Source organism: Mesoplodon bidens, assembly GCF_964165515.1.
Source record: "Mesoplodon bidens genome assembly, chromosome: 3".
NCBI lineage: Eukaryota > Metazoa > Chordata > Mammalia > Artiodactyla > Ziphiidae > Mesoplodon > Mesoplodon bidens.
In genome coordinates, this window is record NC_138178.1 from 178,456,872 (window position 1) to 178,472,574 (window position 15,703).

Here is a 15,703-nt window from a genome sequence, read left to right on the forward strand (position 1 = left end):
GGAAGGGAAGCCTGGGCCCCTGGGGCGGGAGTGGAGGGCTGTGAGCTGGGGGGTGGCAGCTGTGCCCACCCCACCCCCTTCCGAGCACAATTCCTGACCAGCAAAGCAGTTGTGGGGAAGGGGTTTTGGGGGGGTGAGGGGGCTGGGTGCTTTTCCTGGAGACTGAGTGTCTTTCAGGCAGGACAAAGGGGGACCCTGTAGCCCCCTCTTGACAATGTCCCGGGGGCCCCCCTTGAGAAGAGGCCACTGGCTTCTGTGGTCCCACTTCCACCAGGCAGGTGTCTGTGAACCCAGAAGGGTTTCCTCCCTGATCCTGTCTGCACCCTCACTTTCATCACCTCATAACAGGGGAACATTATTCACCGTTTTAAGTGGGTCGAATATTCATGGATCCAAACTCGAGAAGAGGGAAGAGGGCGGGCGGTGGCGACGCTCTCCGGGCATCTGCCGGGCACCGGGCACCTCCGGGCAACGTCTCCACTCTCCTCACTGCCCCTACAGGTTTTATAGGGGAAGGAGGGGACCACCACTCACGTCTAACAGGCACGAAGATCCCATGAGACGGGCTTCGTGTGTGTGAGTAGAATCAGGCCCCTGGCTCGGCACCCAGACCCTCCGAGTTCACCTCCAGGGCCACGTGCGCGTCCTGCCCGTCCTCTGCACCCCTCGGCCCCCGACAGCCAGCCTGGTTGTCCCCAGGTGTTTACAGAAGGGACGGCGCACCTGGTTGGCATCAGGCCTCTTGGTCTCCTCACCCGGAAGCAGCGCCCCGACCCCTTGCACCCGTGACATTCGCTTTCTGAAGGGGCCTGTCTCCTAAAACATCGCACATTCTCGATTTGCTTGATTGGGTCCTCCCAGAGTCACTGGACGTGGTTCTCCATCACGGGCTCCCCGTGACTGGGAAGTGGTTCTAAAGCCCCGGCAGGTTCAGTTCGACGTTTCTGGCGCCTGGATCACGGCGACAACAAGCACTCCTTCGATGGCCGGGGACGGGTGGTGGGGTGGACGCCCTCCGGCACCCTGGCCGCCCCTCCTGGAGCTCTACCCCCACTCCCCATCCCAGGGCAGCCACCTTGCTTGGTTGGCGAAGTGGTGACTTTCCCATTACGTGACGTTTCCACCTGTGTCCTCCAGCAGGTTTGGGGGGAAATGAGCTGTCCCTCCCCTCTCCCCCCAACCGACAGGCAACAGTCGCCTCCTGCTGCAGCCAAGGTCTGGGACTCTCTCTCACCCTCTTCCCGAGTATCATTAAGGACTCAGGGATTTTTATTGTGGTAAATTATACATAACGTAAAATTTACCATTTTAACCACTTTTAGTGATAAGTGTACTCACGTCGTGCGACCACCACTGCCATCATCCCTGGGACTCTTCATCTCCCCAGACAGAAACTCCGCCCCCATTCGACACTCACTCCCCATCCCCTCCTCCAGCCCCTGCCCCCACCATCCTACTTCTGTCTCTAGGACTCTGGCTGCTCTAGGGACCTCATATGAGTGGAATCACACAGGATCTGTCCTTTTGTGACTGGTTTATTTCACTCAGCATGAGGTCCTGGAGGTCCACCCGTGTTGGAGCAGGTGTCAGAGCTTCACTCCGCATTATGGCTGAATCCTGTTCCACTGGGTGCATGGGCCACATCTGTTTATCCATCATCCGTCCATGGACGCGTGGGTTGCTTCCCCCTTTTGGCTGCTATGTGTAACGCTGCTGTGAACACTGGTGTGCAGGACCCGTGGGGTTTTGTATCTTCAGTGTGTTTCCGTCGACCACACTCAAGTTATCCCAAACTCTATGAACCACCCGCCCCGCCCCTGTGGGGGTGACACACGTCTGTCTCTTTAGCTTTTTATTGTGGTAAATTTTGTCCGTCGATCACCAAACACCATGTGCCTGGAGTGAGCCCTGCTCCATCGTGTGTGTCAGTCCGTTTGTGCGACGCCAGATCCCATTGGCTGGGATGACCGTTTTTTTTCTTCTTCCAGTGAGTCTGCCAGGCTTCCTTGACTGCTGACCTCTCCCCGCTCCCCCACTTTTGAGCCTCAGTGATGCTGAGTCACTGAATCGGGCTGGGGGAGGGGGAGGCAGGGAGCTTCCGGGGGTTTCCATGGGACTCAGTGCTCTCAGAAGAGGGCAGGAGTTCCCCGGCACCAGCCAGGGAAGGGACTTTCAGGGCAGTTTCGGAGAGTTTCCCTGAGAGAGAAGAGGCTGGGAATGGAAAGGGGCTTTTGAGAAGCTGTCACCCCAAGAGCTTGGTGATTCTGAAACTCATTACCAGCCTGTGTTCCTCTGACCAGGGCACACTCTGAGTGTGGATCATGGGTCATGGTTTCAACAAAGTTATAGTGTGCCCTAGATCAGCCCAGGAGAGGCTACCCATCACCTCAGAAACCCCAGACAACCATGCTGAACTCAGGGGTTTCCCCTCTCTCTCTCTCTCTCCCTCTCTCTCTCCCTCTCTCTCTCTCTCCTTCCTTCCCTCCCTCCCTCCCTCCCTCCCCCTCTCTCCCTCGCGCTCTCTCTCTCTCTCTCTCCCTCCCGGGGCTGGCCCAGCAGCTTCCATGGCCTTGGGAAAACAGGTGCCTTGTCTCTTGGTCAAAAATGGCTACTTGAGCTCCAGCCTTCACATCTGCATTCCAGGTGTCAGGAAGGAAGGAACTGGAGGATGATGGGGCCACCCCCCTTTGAGGAGACATCCCAGAATCCCCATCCAATGCTTCTGGTCTTGCCTCCTCAGGAATGCAGTCCTGTGGCCACGCCCAGCTGCAGGGGCAGCTGGGAAATGTGGTCTTTGATTTCACTGTGCCCACTGACCCTGGGTGCTCTTCCTAAGCAAGAAGGGGCATTTGGGTATTGGGGGTGTGCTGCCTTGGGCGCACGTGGTCACCAGCTTCCCTTCCACCTGGCAAAGGCAGGTCCCAGACTGGTGGGTGAGGCGCACACTGCCCAAGCCCAGGGATGAAACTGCCCCCAGATGAGAAAAGCGTCCAGAGGGGGGTTGATCTGGGAGGAGGAGGACCCCAGAGACCAGAGAAACTGGGAGAGGGGGTTTGGGGGAGGGAAGAGGAGGGGAGATGGAGGGGAGAAGGCCCCAATGTAAAGGCTGGATCAGCTCCTCTGAAGGTGGCTTTCTCCCCCCAGAAACCCCAGGAGACCCACCACCCCCAAGCCTGGAAAGCAGGACCCACATGGAGAACCGAAACCATCAACCCACGTGGCTTCTGGCCCACATGGCTCTGGCCCACCAGCATTAACAGGATTTGCTACACCCCTGTCTCCACTAACAGAACGGTGCTCCTCCCAGGGAAGCTAAATATGGCAAATAACCTTATTGTTCATTCCAGAATTTCTAGAAAGACCCATCAACTCTTCAGTAGAAAGCATCAAGGGACCTCCCTGGTGGCGCAGTGATTAAGAATCTGCCTGCCAATGCTGGGGACATGGGTTCAAGTCCTGGTCCGGGAAGGTCCCACATGCCCCAGAGCAGCTAAGCCCGTGCCCCACGACTACTGAGCCTGTGCTCTAGAGCCCGTGAGCCACAACTCCTGAGCCCACATGCCACAACTACTGAAACCCACGTGCCTAGAGCCCATGCTCCGCAACAAAGAGAAGCTCACGCACCACAATAAAGAGCAGCCCCCGGGGCTTCCCTGGTGGCGCAGTGGTTGAGAGTCTGCCTGCCGATGCAGGGGACACGGGTTCGGGCCCTGGTCTGGGAGGATCCCACATGTTGCGGAGCGACTAGCCCCATGAGCCACAATTACTGAGCCTGCGCGTCTGGAGCCTGTGCTCCGCAACAAGAGAGGCCGCGATAGTGAGAGGCCCACGCACCGCGATGAGGAGTGGCCCCCACTTGCCGCAACTAGAGAAAGCCCTCGCACAGAAACGAAGACCCAACACAGCCATAAATAAATAAATAAATAAATAAATAAATAAATAAATAAAAAGCGCAGCCCCCGCTCACCGCAACTAGAGAAAGCCCGCGTGCAGCAACGAAGACCCAACTCAGTCAAAAATAAATAAATTAATTAATTTAAAAAAAGAAAAAAGAAAGCGTCCAGTGACACTTTGTCTCGATGATATTTTGGGGACCCACAATCACCAGTGTCTGTTGGGGGCACCAGCGGGTTCCAGATATAGGACTGGGTCACTGTCACTCCGAATCCTGCTCGTATGACAGGGCCTCCCCCTCTGTCTGTCCCTGTAGTCCGAGGGGATGCCTGGACCAAGTTAACGCACGAAGACAGAACAGGAGAGCACGGGCGCTACAATTAACAAGAATTAATACGGAAGGTGTGCGAGGAGCTTCTGCAGGTGGAGACGTGCAGGGGAGAGGCACCGGCATCTGCGTGGACGCGGCCCACAGGCCCCCACCCATGGCGGGTCCACGAGCCCCCTGGGCGGTCCCTGGCCTCCCCAGGGAGGGAGCCTCAGCAGGCAGACGCTCGGTGGAGAGTGTCCACGGTTCTCAGCACGCCTGACCGGGGACCCTGAGCCAGCCTGGCTGGCAGGTGCTCACCCTGTCCAGGGCTACCCACCCGAGAATTTGGGAAGGCGCCGGGTGAGTGAGCCTCTCTGCAAGACAGGATGTGCCCAGGGCCACACAAGGAGGCCATTCACTCGGCCAACAGTTGTTTTACTAAGCACCTACTGTGTGCCAGGCCCAAAGCAGGGGCAAGATAGTCTCCCCGCCCCAGGTAAGGGACCTCTGCCCTCCCTCAGCCCTGCTGCCCTCCCAGGAGTTTGGCCCTCGGGCCCTTGCGGTCCAGCCTCAGCGGCCTTTGGGAGCTGCTTGTTTTGCCCTACGGATCCCATGACACAGGAAGGGTCCCAAAGACCAGGGCCACTCCCAGGCCGCCCCCAGAGGGACGGCAGAACAGCTTCTGCCCAGCAGAAGTGCAGGTGTGTGCAGCCTTTCACGTGCCCTGCCCCAGGCGCTTTGGAAAGCTCGGTCCAGCGAGAGCTGAGGCAGAAGCGGAGAGGCAGCCGGGAGCAGCCCGCGTGGCAGGGTGGCGCGGCTCAGACATCGTGTCCGAGCGTCTGCCTTCTTTCTAGTCTGCCTCCTGGCTCAGCTGTCCAAGGTCAGCCGCAGATGGCAGGTCGGGAGTGAAAGCAGAAGTCTTCCCCCTGGATCCCCTGCCTCTGAGGCCCCGAGGACCTCACTTCCTTGCAACCCATCTAGGCCCAGGACCTTGCCCGGGGTCCCCAGATGGGGCGATTTTGTCCCCAGGGGACACTGAGCCTTTCTGGAGACAGTTTTGGGTTTCCCAGCTGGGGTGGAGGTGCTGCTAGCTTCGGGTGGGGGAGGCTAGGCATGATGCCAGACAACCCCTAACGCCCAGGACAGCCCTCTTCCACCACAAAGAATTTTCCAGCCCCAAATGTCGGCAGTGTCTTTGGGGTAGAGAACCCCGAAGGCCTGTGGGCGGGTTTAAAGCAGACCCCCTGCTAGGAATTGCTCTGATGCCCCCATGGGAGGAGGGTGGGCAGGGACACAGGCTGCCTGGTAGCCCTGCCAAGAGGGGCTGCCCCTGACCCACCACCAACCCAGACCCGGGAAGCCCGAAGCTGCTGCGAAGCTGACCAGGTGCCAGGAGGGCGGGGCGAGGACATGCTTCGAGGTCTGTAGCTGCACAGCAGGGTCTGAGGCGCTGTGCCCTCCCCCACCCGTCATCCGCTGCCACTGAGTAAAAAAGCAGAAGTGACCTGGGGAGGAAGACTGCCAGGGGTGGGGCTGTCGAGGGTGTGGGGTGAGGCTCTCCTCCCCACTCGCTCCCCTCTCCCCCCACCCACCTCCCCAGACAGACGAGGCAGAGGCAGCAACCCCACGTGGAAAACGCCCCGGCTGACGCGGGGGCCCGGGGAGCCCAGTGCTCGGCCGGAAGCAATCGGCTTCCTCTGCAGGGTGCTGGAGCTCCGGCCAACCTCCTTACAGCAGTTTGGGTAACACCCAGGGGGGCTGCTGGGCTGGGGTGGGGGACTAGGGCTGGTCTGGCCATCAGCTCAACCCAGTGAGCATTTACTGAGCACCTGCTGTGTGCACTGCCCCGCGGAAGGTCCTGGAAGGCAGGGATCACGGCCCTCCAGGAACCCACAGTTGGAGGAGGGGATCCCTCAAGTCAGCAGGCACCGGAAGAGGCACTGTGGCCGCCCTGGGAGTGTGACCACAATCCTGCTGGGTGGCCAGAAGCACTGCAGCAGGACCTGGGGTCTGAGGGGGCGGGCGCAGCCAAGGGCGGGAGGACACGGGGCGGGGGGGCGGGGGAGCGCGAGGGCCAGGCGTGGGGGGAGGCCCAGGCCTGCAGCTGGTCTCCGGGGGTAACCATGTAAGGGGTGCAGCCAACCCACTGAAGGGGCTTTGCTCAGGGCTGGGGAGAGTCCAGGTGGGAGAGGGGTGTGCGCGTGCGTGTGCGCGTGCGTGTGCGCGTGCGTGTGCGCGTGCGTGTGCGCGTGCGTGTGCGCGTGCGTGTGCAGCCGTCTCTTCCACTCCAATCGCATGGGCTCCTCCCACCTCAGAAAATTCAGGTCAGCGGCAGAGCTGCTCCCACTTCCTGCCGCTCACCGGAAGCTCCGCGCCCTTGACCTGTCAGTGCCCTCACCCACCTGGACGGGCCTCTTCCACCCCAGCCCTGCTGGCACCCCATCGGCTTCCTCACCACCTGCGACACCAAGGCTCGCTGGTTTACCCACACGCGAGTGAACCCGGGGCGCGCGCGTGCGGCACGTAGGCTCACATGCACTCACGCACACGCACATGCACGCTGTCGCACACGGACGTGCAGGAACCCTGGCAAGGGCCCCGGGCGACCCGGAGGAGCGGGGAGCGCTCGGAGTCCCCCCCGACCCCTCCCCCAGGCCCATCTCCCTCCCTGCGCGGGTCAGGTGGCCTGGCTCCCGCGGTTAGGATGGGGTGCGGGCAGGACCCCGGGGGGGCGTTAGCACCTGCAAGGTGTGGGGCAAAGCCGCCCCCGGCTGAGCTGGGACACTGACATCAGGCCTGGGCCGCAGACTTGGCTCCCGTCCGGCTTCCTTCCCCGTGCAGGCCCGTCCCTCCTGCACCCGCCCCCCTGTCCCTGTGCCCTCTCCCTCGGTCCCTGCCGGCCAGGCTCGGGGGAGGTGGGGAGGCATCCATCTCTGCCCCAGGAGGGTTAATCCCCTGGGCTGTTTGGGGTCCCTGAAGCTCCATACGAATTTTAGAATGGATATTTCTGGGGGAAAAAATGCACATCATTGGGATTCGGGTGGGGTTTGCGGTGACTCTGCAGATCACTTTGTAAGAACGGTGAGCCCTCCGGTCCCTGCGCGTGGGATGTGGGCCCTTCACTTGTGTCTTTCTTCACTTCTCTGTGGCTTCCATTGTACAAGGCTTTTCTCTCCTTGGGTCAGTTCATTCCTAAGTATTTTATTATTTTTGATGCCACTGAAAATGGAACTGGTTTCTACCCCAGACCAGCCACATCAGCATCCCTAGGGAACTTGGTAGAAATGCAAATTCTTGGGACCCACGGTAGGAAAGAACGAAAAGAAAATGGAACTGATCGCTTTACTTCATTTCCAGTTTCTTTGCTGTTAGTGAAAAAAACACAGCTGATTTCCAGGTTCACTTTGTATCCTGCCACTAAGCTGACATCATCTATTTGTCCTAACAGGTTTTTTTGTGGAATCTTTAGGGTTTTGTACATCTCAGATCACACCACCTACCACCAGAGGTCATGTCACTTCTTCCTTTCCCCACTGGATGCCTTTTGGGGTCAGTTCCCCGGGGATGGCCCATTCTACTGGTTCTGCACAGTGTGCCCTCTTCGGCCCGTTTACATCAGTGTGCGTAGGAAACTTGTATTTCCTACTTTATTCTGCAAAAAGGCCCCTGGTCCCACCGTGAACTTCCCGTTATCGCAGGCGGCTGTGTGCTGGCGCCCGAGGCCTTCCTGCGGGCAGAAGTGACAGGGCCCTTCTAGAAGTGCAAGTGCTACTGCTACCATCAGCCTTCACGTGCCCTATCTCGCCTTCAGGTGCCACAGTGGTATCTGTGGTCCCAGGCTGAGCCCCAGAAACCTCGATCAGCGTCGGGGAGACAGTGGGCAGACTTCCGTCCCCTGCTGCGGCCATGGGCTACTGCTTTGGCCTGCGTGCCAGGCTCCCTGCCCACCCAGCCCCTCCCTGCCCGTCGGAGCCAAGAGTCGCCTGTCAACGACAACATGGTCAGCAGAGGTGACCCTGGCTTTGGGTTACCGTCCTCCACCCTTTGTGTCTTCACTTCCAGCCCCAAGTGTCCACATGTGAAGACTTTTGAATACTGCTTCAATGGATTTGCTAGTCATAGGGCCATTCAATATATATATATATATATATATTTTTTTTTTTTTGTGGTACGCGGGCCTCTCACTGCTGTGGCCTCTCCCGTGGCGGAGCACAGGCTCCGGACGCGCAGGCTCAGCGGCCATGGCTCACGGGCCCAGCCGCACCGCAGCATGTGGGATCCTCCCGGACCGGGGCACGAACCCGTGTCCCCTGCATCGGCAGGCGGACTCTCCACCACTGCGCCACCAGGGAAGCCCCATTCAATATTTTTATTTCTTCTAGCCCATTCTATTTTTCTAGCGATTTGTCCATTTTACCTGTGTTTTCAGAAGTGTTGACATGCGGTTGTTTACAGTCCTCTCTACTTACCTCTCTTCTTACATTGCTGTGTTTGCACTTCAGAACATTTAAATGTGTATACACAGTAAGATGCACTCCGCAGTGTTCGGGTCTGTAGGTTTTGACACATGCATACGGTTGTGTATCCACCAGACGCTACAGAACAGCTCCATCACCCCAAATTCCCTTCTGCTGCCCTTGGGAGACAATCCTTCCCTGACCCCCAACCCCTAATAACCACTGATCTATCTCCCTCTCTCTCAATTTGTCTCTTCCAGAATGTCACATGAAGGGAATTGTACAGCCTTTTGCGTCTGGTGTCTTTCCCACAGAAAAGGCACTGGAGGTTCATCCCTGCTGGGCACACGGATAGCCCCTTCCTCTTATGGCATCTCGTGGATGGACCTCAGGGGTAACCTCCTCAGCAGCTGGAGGACACCTGGTTTGTTTCCAGTTTGGGGTGATCACAAATAAAGCTGCTTTAAAGATTCATGCATAGGCTTTTGTGTGAACATAAGTTTTCATTTCTCTTGAGGAAATACTGGGAGTAGAAATCCTGGGTCACCAGATGGTGAGAAGTGACCGCGCTCTTCCACGGGGCTGCACCACTTTGCATTCTCACCTGTGATATGTAAGAAATTTTTGCTTCACAATTTCATCAGCATGTGGTGTTGCCGTTTTAGTCATGTCACTAGTTTCCACCATTCTCATGGGTATGCGGTGGCATTGCACTGTGATTTTAATTTGCATTCCCCTAATGACAAAGGACGGGGGGCATCTTTTCATGTACTTATTTACCATCATCCGTGCTGTGTTCAGATCTTTGGCGCTTTTTTTGGGTGGGAGGGGGCTGCATTGGGTCTCCATTGCTGTGCGTGGGCTTTCTCTAGTTGCGGCGAGCAGGGGCTACTCTTCATTGTGGTGTGCCGGCTTCTCATTGCGGCGGTTTCTCTTGTTGTAGAGCACGGGCTCTAGGCTCGCGGGCTTCAGTAGTTGTGGCACGTGGGCTCAGTAGTCGTGGTTCGCGGGCTCTAGAGTGCAGGCTCAGCAGTTGCGGCGCATGGGCTTAGTTGCTCCACGGCATGTGGGATCTTCCCGGACCAGGGCTCGAACCCGTGTCCCCTGCATTGGCAGGCGGATCCTCAACCACTGCGCCACCAGGGAAGTCCCTGGTCCATTTTTAAATTGGGTTACTTGTTCCTTTACTGTTGAGTTCTGGAAGTTCTTTATATATTCTGAATACAAGTCCTTTATCTGATACACGGTTTGCAACCATTTTCCAGCAGTCTGTGGCTTCTCATTTCCTTTTAAATCTAAAATTGTATCTTCTTTTTGATTCACATTGTTTGTGTTTTTCCTTTCCTTTTTTTGTGTGTTTATTTTTCTCAGAAGTTGGTCTGTTTCGTTGGTTGATTCTTTTCAAAGAACTCACTTTGTCTCCACGGACCTTCTCCATCACACCTTTGCTTCCTGTTTCATCCATTCCCAAGCTTATTTTTATCTGTTTTCAAACTTTCTTTGGGCTTATTCTGTCCCGCCCCTCAAAATCTTTTCTTCCCCCAACATCTTCTTTTTATTTGATTTACAAAATTCAAGGATACCTTGCATTCAGTGTAAAATCTTCCCTCCTGCCCCTTTGCTCCCCCCACCCCACACCTCCTGAACTTCCTAAGACGGGGATGCGGCTCACAGACCCTGCGGCTTCCTTCTTTTCCACACATGCAGCTGGATACGTAGTGTTTTTTATTCTCATTCAGTGCTAGGTATTTTAAAATTTCTATTATGATATCTTCTTTAGCTCACGAGTTTTTAGCAGCGTGTGTATGTGTGTTACAGTGCTTGTCTATAAACATATCCCCTGCATTGTATTATATTTTCAAACACATGGCACAGTTAAAAGAATTGTACAGGGAAACGCCACATACCCACCACCTACGTTTTACACTGCACAACTCACTGTCTCTTTCATTCATCTCTCCTTCCATCCATCCTCCCATCCACCCCTCTGTTCCTCCCTCCTTCCTCCATCCATCCATCCATCCATCTGCCCACCTCTCTGTCCATCCACTGTGCCCCCTCCCTTTTCCCTATAAGACCCACTTTCTTGAGAGCCTGACTACAACTGGGGGGTGTTGCTTCCACACCCTGTGCCCTGGTAAATGGGAAACCAAGGACAAAGACCTGATGGCTGGATCCTTGGGGCTGCTGCCTGCCCACCACCCACCCAAGGGCCTACTGCAGGCTCAGGACAGGGATCTCAGACATTCCAGGGGCTCAGAGGTTGCCTCCTAGGAGCCCGGCAAAGGCTGAACCTTTCTCTGGACTGTGCAGGGTGTGGACAACCCTGGCCTGCGGGGTTAATCCTGTACTGCACAGGCTCTGATAAGGGTCCTCTGAGGGTGACAGTGAAGCCAAGTCTTGCAGGGTGAGTTCAGGGAAGGGCTCAGGAAAGGCTGAACCCTCGGCGACTGGGACACGGGGTGGGAGTGAGGTGGGCAGGGGAGGGGCAGGTGAGCAGGCCCTGGGCATTGCAGGGAGTGATGGCCGGGCTCGGGCAATGCCACGGCTAGAAGTGGGCTATGCAGCCGACTTGCTCCTCCGTGGGGCTGGACCCTGGGAAGGCAGGTGTCTGGGGAGGGGTCCCAGGGCTGGAGGTTGGCAGCGCCCACCAGAGGGAGAAGCCTGCTTTGAATGCAGGGCTGGTTCCTGCAGCTGAGCTTTGGTACAGGGTTGGGGGCACTGCTCTAGGCTGGGCTCCCCCCACCTCCTCCCCCGCTGTTCCCCAGAGTGGCCAGGCCCTGGTGACAGACGTGCCCTCCCAGCTGTCCAGCCCCCGGCCCAGGCCCCCACGGCCCCCAGGCTCAGGGCAGGGTCCTCTGGTCCCAGATGACCTCTCCTGGCTCAGCCACTTCCCCAACTGAGCCTGGGGCCCACCTTCCCCTCCTCCAGCTGGGCCAGCTGTCAGCCCTCTCCGCCCTCCAGAGGCCCAGCTTCCCCACAGCCTGTTTCTCTTCGGGACAAGGTGGACCAGCAGCCAGGGAATTCTCTTCTCTCCCCGCCCGCCCTCCATTTTCATAGGGGAGACAAAGGCATAGCCTGGGTCAGGTGCTTAAGGTCACCTCACAGAGACACAGCTGGGGACCCCATGTTTCATCCACCTAATGCCCCAAATAGCCGCCTCCCTGTTCCCCTCTCGCACAGAAACTCCAAAATGAGGCGAGGAGTCCGCATCTCGGGAAGTCGCGGGCCGGCCTGGGGAACCGTATCTGCTCCGCTCCGCCGGCTCCATCGCGCCGCCTGGTGGCCACGGCCGGCCCTGCGCCCGCCGGGCCTCGCTCCCGAGCTACCGCTCGGCCGCCGGCGGGCGCGGGCACCTCCCTCGCCTCGCGGCCCAGAGCCCCTGTCCGGGAGGCGTCGGTGAGGGCAGAGGAAGGCGGAGGTGAGGTCCAAGACCACCGACTCAGCCAGTGCTCAGGGCTTGCTCCTCCCCCCAGTGCCACCAGCGTTCCCATCAGCAACCCAGGGGGTACCCCTCAGCCCCCCGGGCACAGGGACACAAAACCCCAGCCCCGCCAGATGCGCTGCAGACCTGGACCCTTCGTTTCCCCCGCAGTGAAACGGGCGTGCGGCGCCCAGGGGCACGGGGAGGGGCGGGGCATCCACCGGCGGGAGTTGAGGGTTCCGGGTTCTCAGCCGTCCCGCAGCCCCTCCCCCATGGGGGATCCCGAGATTCCCTTCTCCCTCCCCTCCTCCCCTCGCCCCGTCTAGACCCTGAGCCTCCTCGTTTCTCCCCCGGCCCCCGGCCCCTGAGCTTCCTTGCCCCCTCTACCCCGGCCCCCGCCCGGACCCTCCCAGCCCTTACCCCCAACTCCCTGCCCCTTTCACCCCCGACCCCTCCACCCCTACCCCCTTCCATCCCCTCCCCCGACCTAGAGCCGCCGCTGCCCCCTCCGATCCCCGGCTCGCCCCGGGCCCGCCGGCGGGGCAGCCAGGCTGCGGCGCGCACCCACCCTCGCCCGGCGGCGGGCCTGAGCGCGCCGGGACCTGTTGAGGCCGCCGGCAAAGCAGCGCCGGGGCGGGCCTGGGGCGAGCGAGGAGATTTCGGTCTTGGCGGCCCGGAGGGGGCTCCAGGCAACCCCCGAGGGAGCCAGGGCGGACAGAGGCGCGGGGCAAGCGGGCGTCCTGGGTCCCCGCACGAACGCGCGCCGGGGAGGACCGCGACCGGGTTCCCAGGCAGGACCCCATCCCGGGCACAGACGGGGTTCCCCGTGGTGTCTTTTATTTGCACAATACTCTGCGAGGTAGGTACTGCTATGGTTCCCATATTCCAGATGCGAAAATCGAGGCACAACTAGGATTCGCACCCAAGATCCAGACACCGCCCCCAACTCACGTAGAGGTTTTCACAGAAACAGTTGGTGGGTCATGACCTGGGAGATCGTCACCGAGCCCCAAGGTCTCACCTGTCTGTCGGGCAGGACCCGCCCCCCCCCCAAGGTGGTGAGAATTCCCGACGCACGTGCCGGCACCCAGGGCCAGGGGCGTCCACTTCCGCAGAGTTATCCTGTGCCAGCCCTCCCCAGGGGAGCGGCGACCCATCGGGGCGCGGAAACTGGGAGGCGGCGGAGGGGAGACCGGCTCCTGCCAGGGCCGCTCTGGGGGTGCAGGGCTGGGCCCCCGATCCCGCCCTAGGCCCGGGGGCCTCCCCCGCCCCCTCGGGAATCCAGCTCTCCGCGGGGGCCGAGGGGGCCGAGGAGGTGGCGAAGCCGAGCGCGCTGACACACGCGCCTGGAATTCCCAGGGGGGCCGCCGGCCTCTGCGACCCCTCCGAACTGGGCCGGCCCCAGCCCGCGGGGGCAAGAGGAGGCCGGCTCCCCGACGGGGCGGGGCGCACACCGAGCTCCTCCTCCCCTCAGGGCCGCCGGGCGCGGTGCCTCCAGGTGCTGCAGCCCTGCCGCCCTGCGCGTCCCCGCCCGCACCTCACAGCCAGCGCGTCACTGGTGCGCATCCCAGCTGCCTCGGTTGCCCGCTCTGTGCCAGGGGCGTTCCTTCCATCACTGGAGGGTTCACCAGGGTCTGGGAGTTGATACATGAACGGTGTCTGGAACGGTGTCTGGTGAACCCCCAGTGAGGGGGGCTTGTTACAGCTGCCGTGGAGGAGAGACGGGCCGCAGGACCCAACAAGGAGCCGTCCCCACCCCTTCGGGTCGGCTCACACGTGCGTGTGTGGGGATGGGTCATACAAGGGTGTGTGCCCTGTGCTCCTTTGTGTGTGACGGTGTGGGCCTGTGAGTGTGTGCTGGTGTGAATGTATGCTCACGCGAGCGTGCCTGTGTGTCCATGTGCCCACAGGAGTGTGTGTACACACGCACATGTTGACCACTTCCATGGGGAGTTGTGCAATGCAGTGGGGGGTCACGGGTGCCACACACACACACACACACACACACACCCTGTCAGCCCTCACCAAGGAGCACTTTGCCATCTGGGGGTCCAGGTGTGTGTGGTGGACCCAGCTCCTGGGGAGGGCAGACCTGTGCCCCGGCCACAGATATTCAGCCCAGCTCATCCTCCAGGCCAAGGGATCCCTTGGGCTCAGGTGACAACAGAGCCCAGGAAGGGGAGCCAGCGCAGGAAGACCCCACTCCTGATGCACTGGCCACGGGCACCAAGGATGGGGGGCACTCACCGAAGGCCAGGACTGGCTGGTCCCAGGGGGGAGGGTCCTCTGGGCAGAAATGCTGGGGAGCTGGTAGCCTGCAGGGGGGCTGTCATCAGAACCAGAAGAACTATGGTGCATGGAGCCCCCTCCCTGGAGGATGCTGGGAGTGCCCTTGAGGTGAGGGGGAGAGCTGAGGGCCTCTCCCCGCCCAGGGCCGGACCAGTGTCTGTCCTGCCCCGCACCCACCGGTAGTGGAAGGAGCAGGGATCACAGGCTACAAGCCAAGACTTGTGCTTTTGCCCTGTGCCCAGAGGCCAGGCAGGTGTCCCTGAACCCCAGCCCAGCCCTTTACCCAAAGGCCAGCGTGGCCCCATGGACTGGCCCGGCCCCTCTTCGGCCTGTGAGCCCCGCCCTTCAAGCCTCCTCTCTGTGCTCCCCCCCGTGGTTTTGGGGGCCGGTGGATGACCCTGGGTTCCGTCCACCCCCAGCCTCGTCCCTCCTGCCCCGACCATCAGTCTGCTGGCTCTGACCAGACAGGCAGCATGGTGCCTGTGGCTGGACCCCAGGCGGGGGCGGGGAGGCAAGGGGGGAGCCCGGGTGGACAGGGAGCCCCACCATCTATTCACTCACCAAAGTCCCGTTCAACAAGCACTGTGGGCCTCCCAGGCCAGCACGCTGGTAGCTGCTCAGGGACAAGTTAGGGTCAGGGTGGGCCTCTGAGGGTGGAGGAGCGGGAAAGGTCCCCCGAGGTGACACGCACTCGGGTCTGTAAGGGAGTGGGCGTTGCAGTCTCCGGGGGACCGTGGGAGACTGGCCAGCACTTCCCCCAGCCTGGACTGGCAGAGGCCTCAGACTGACCGCACCCCACAGCTGAGTACCCCCAGGGCATCTGCACCCCACATAGCTGGGGCTGCCCTCCTCTCATGTGTAGACCCGGCCCTAGTCCCTGCTTCCCCTGCGGTCATCCTCCGGGGGACAGTGTGCCTCAGCCCTAATGGCCTTCAGCTACCCACAGGGTCCACTCCAAACTCCTGACCGGTTGTTTGCAGCCTCCCCTGCACGGACCAGCCCCCAGGGACGCTGCTCCGGCCCAGCAGCCCCACTGCCTGTGGTCCCCACAGCGCTGTCCCCAGGGCCTGCCCACTCCCCTGCCCCTCTCCCCCTCCCCTCTTCAGGTCCTTCCTCACCCACCTGGCAAAGGCTCTTCCCTCACCCAAGGGCAGAGGGCAGGTGGCTTCATGCCACAGTGGCCACCAGGGGGCGCCATGTTTTGGATGTGGAGTTGGGGTGCATCAGAGCCTCTTACCTGGGAGCTGGGTGTGGGCACTGGGGGCAGAAGAGACTGACTGTTGGCTGTCGCCTTCTGCGCTTCTGGAGGGCTCTGCCAGGTGGTTACTG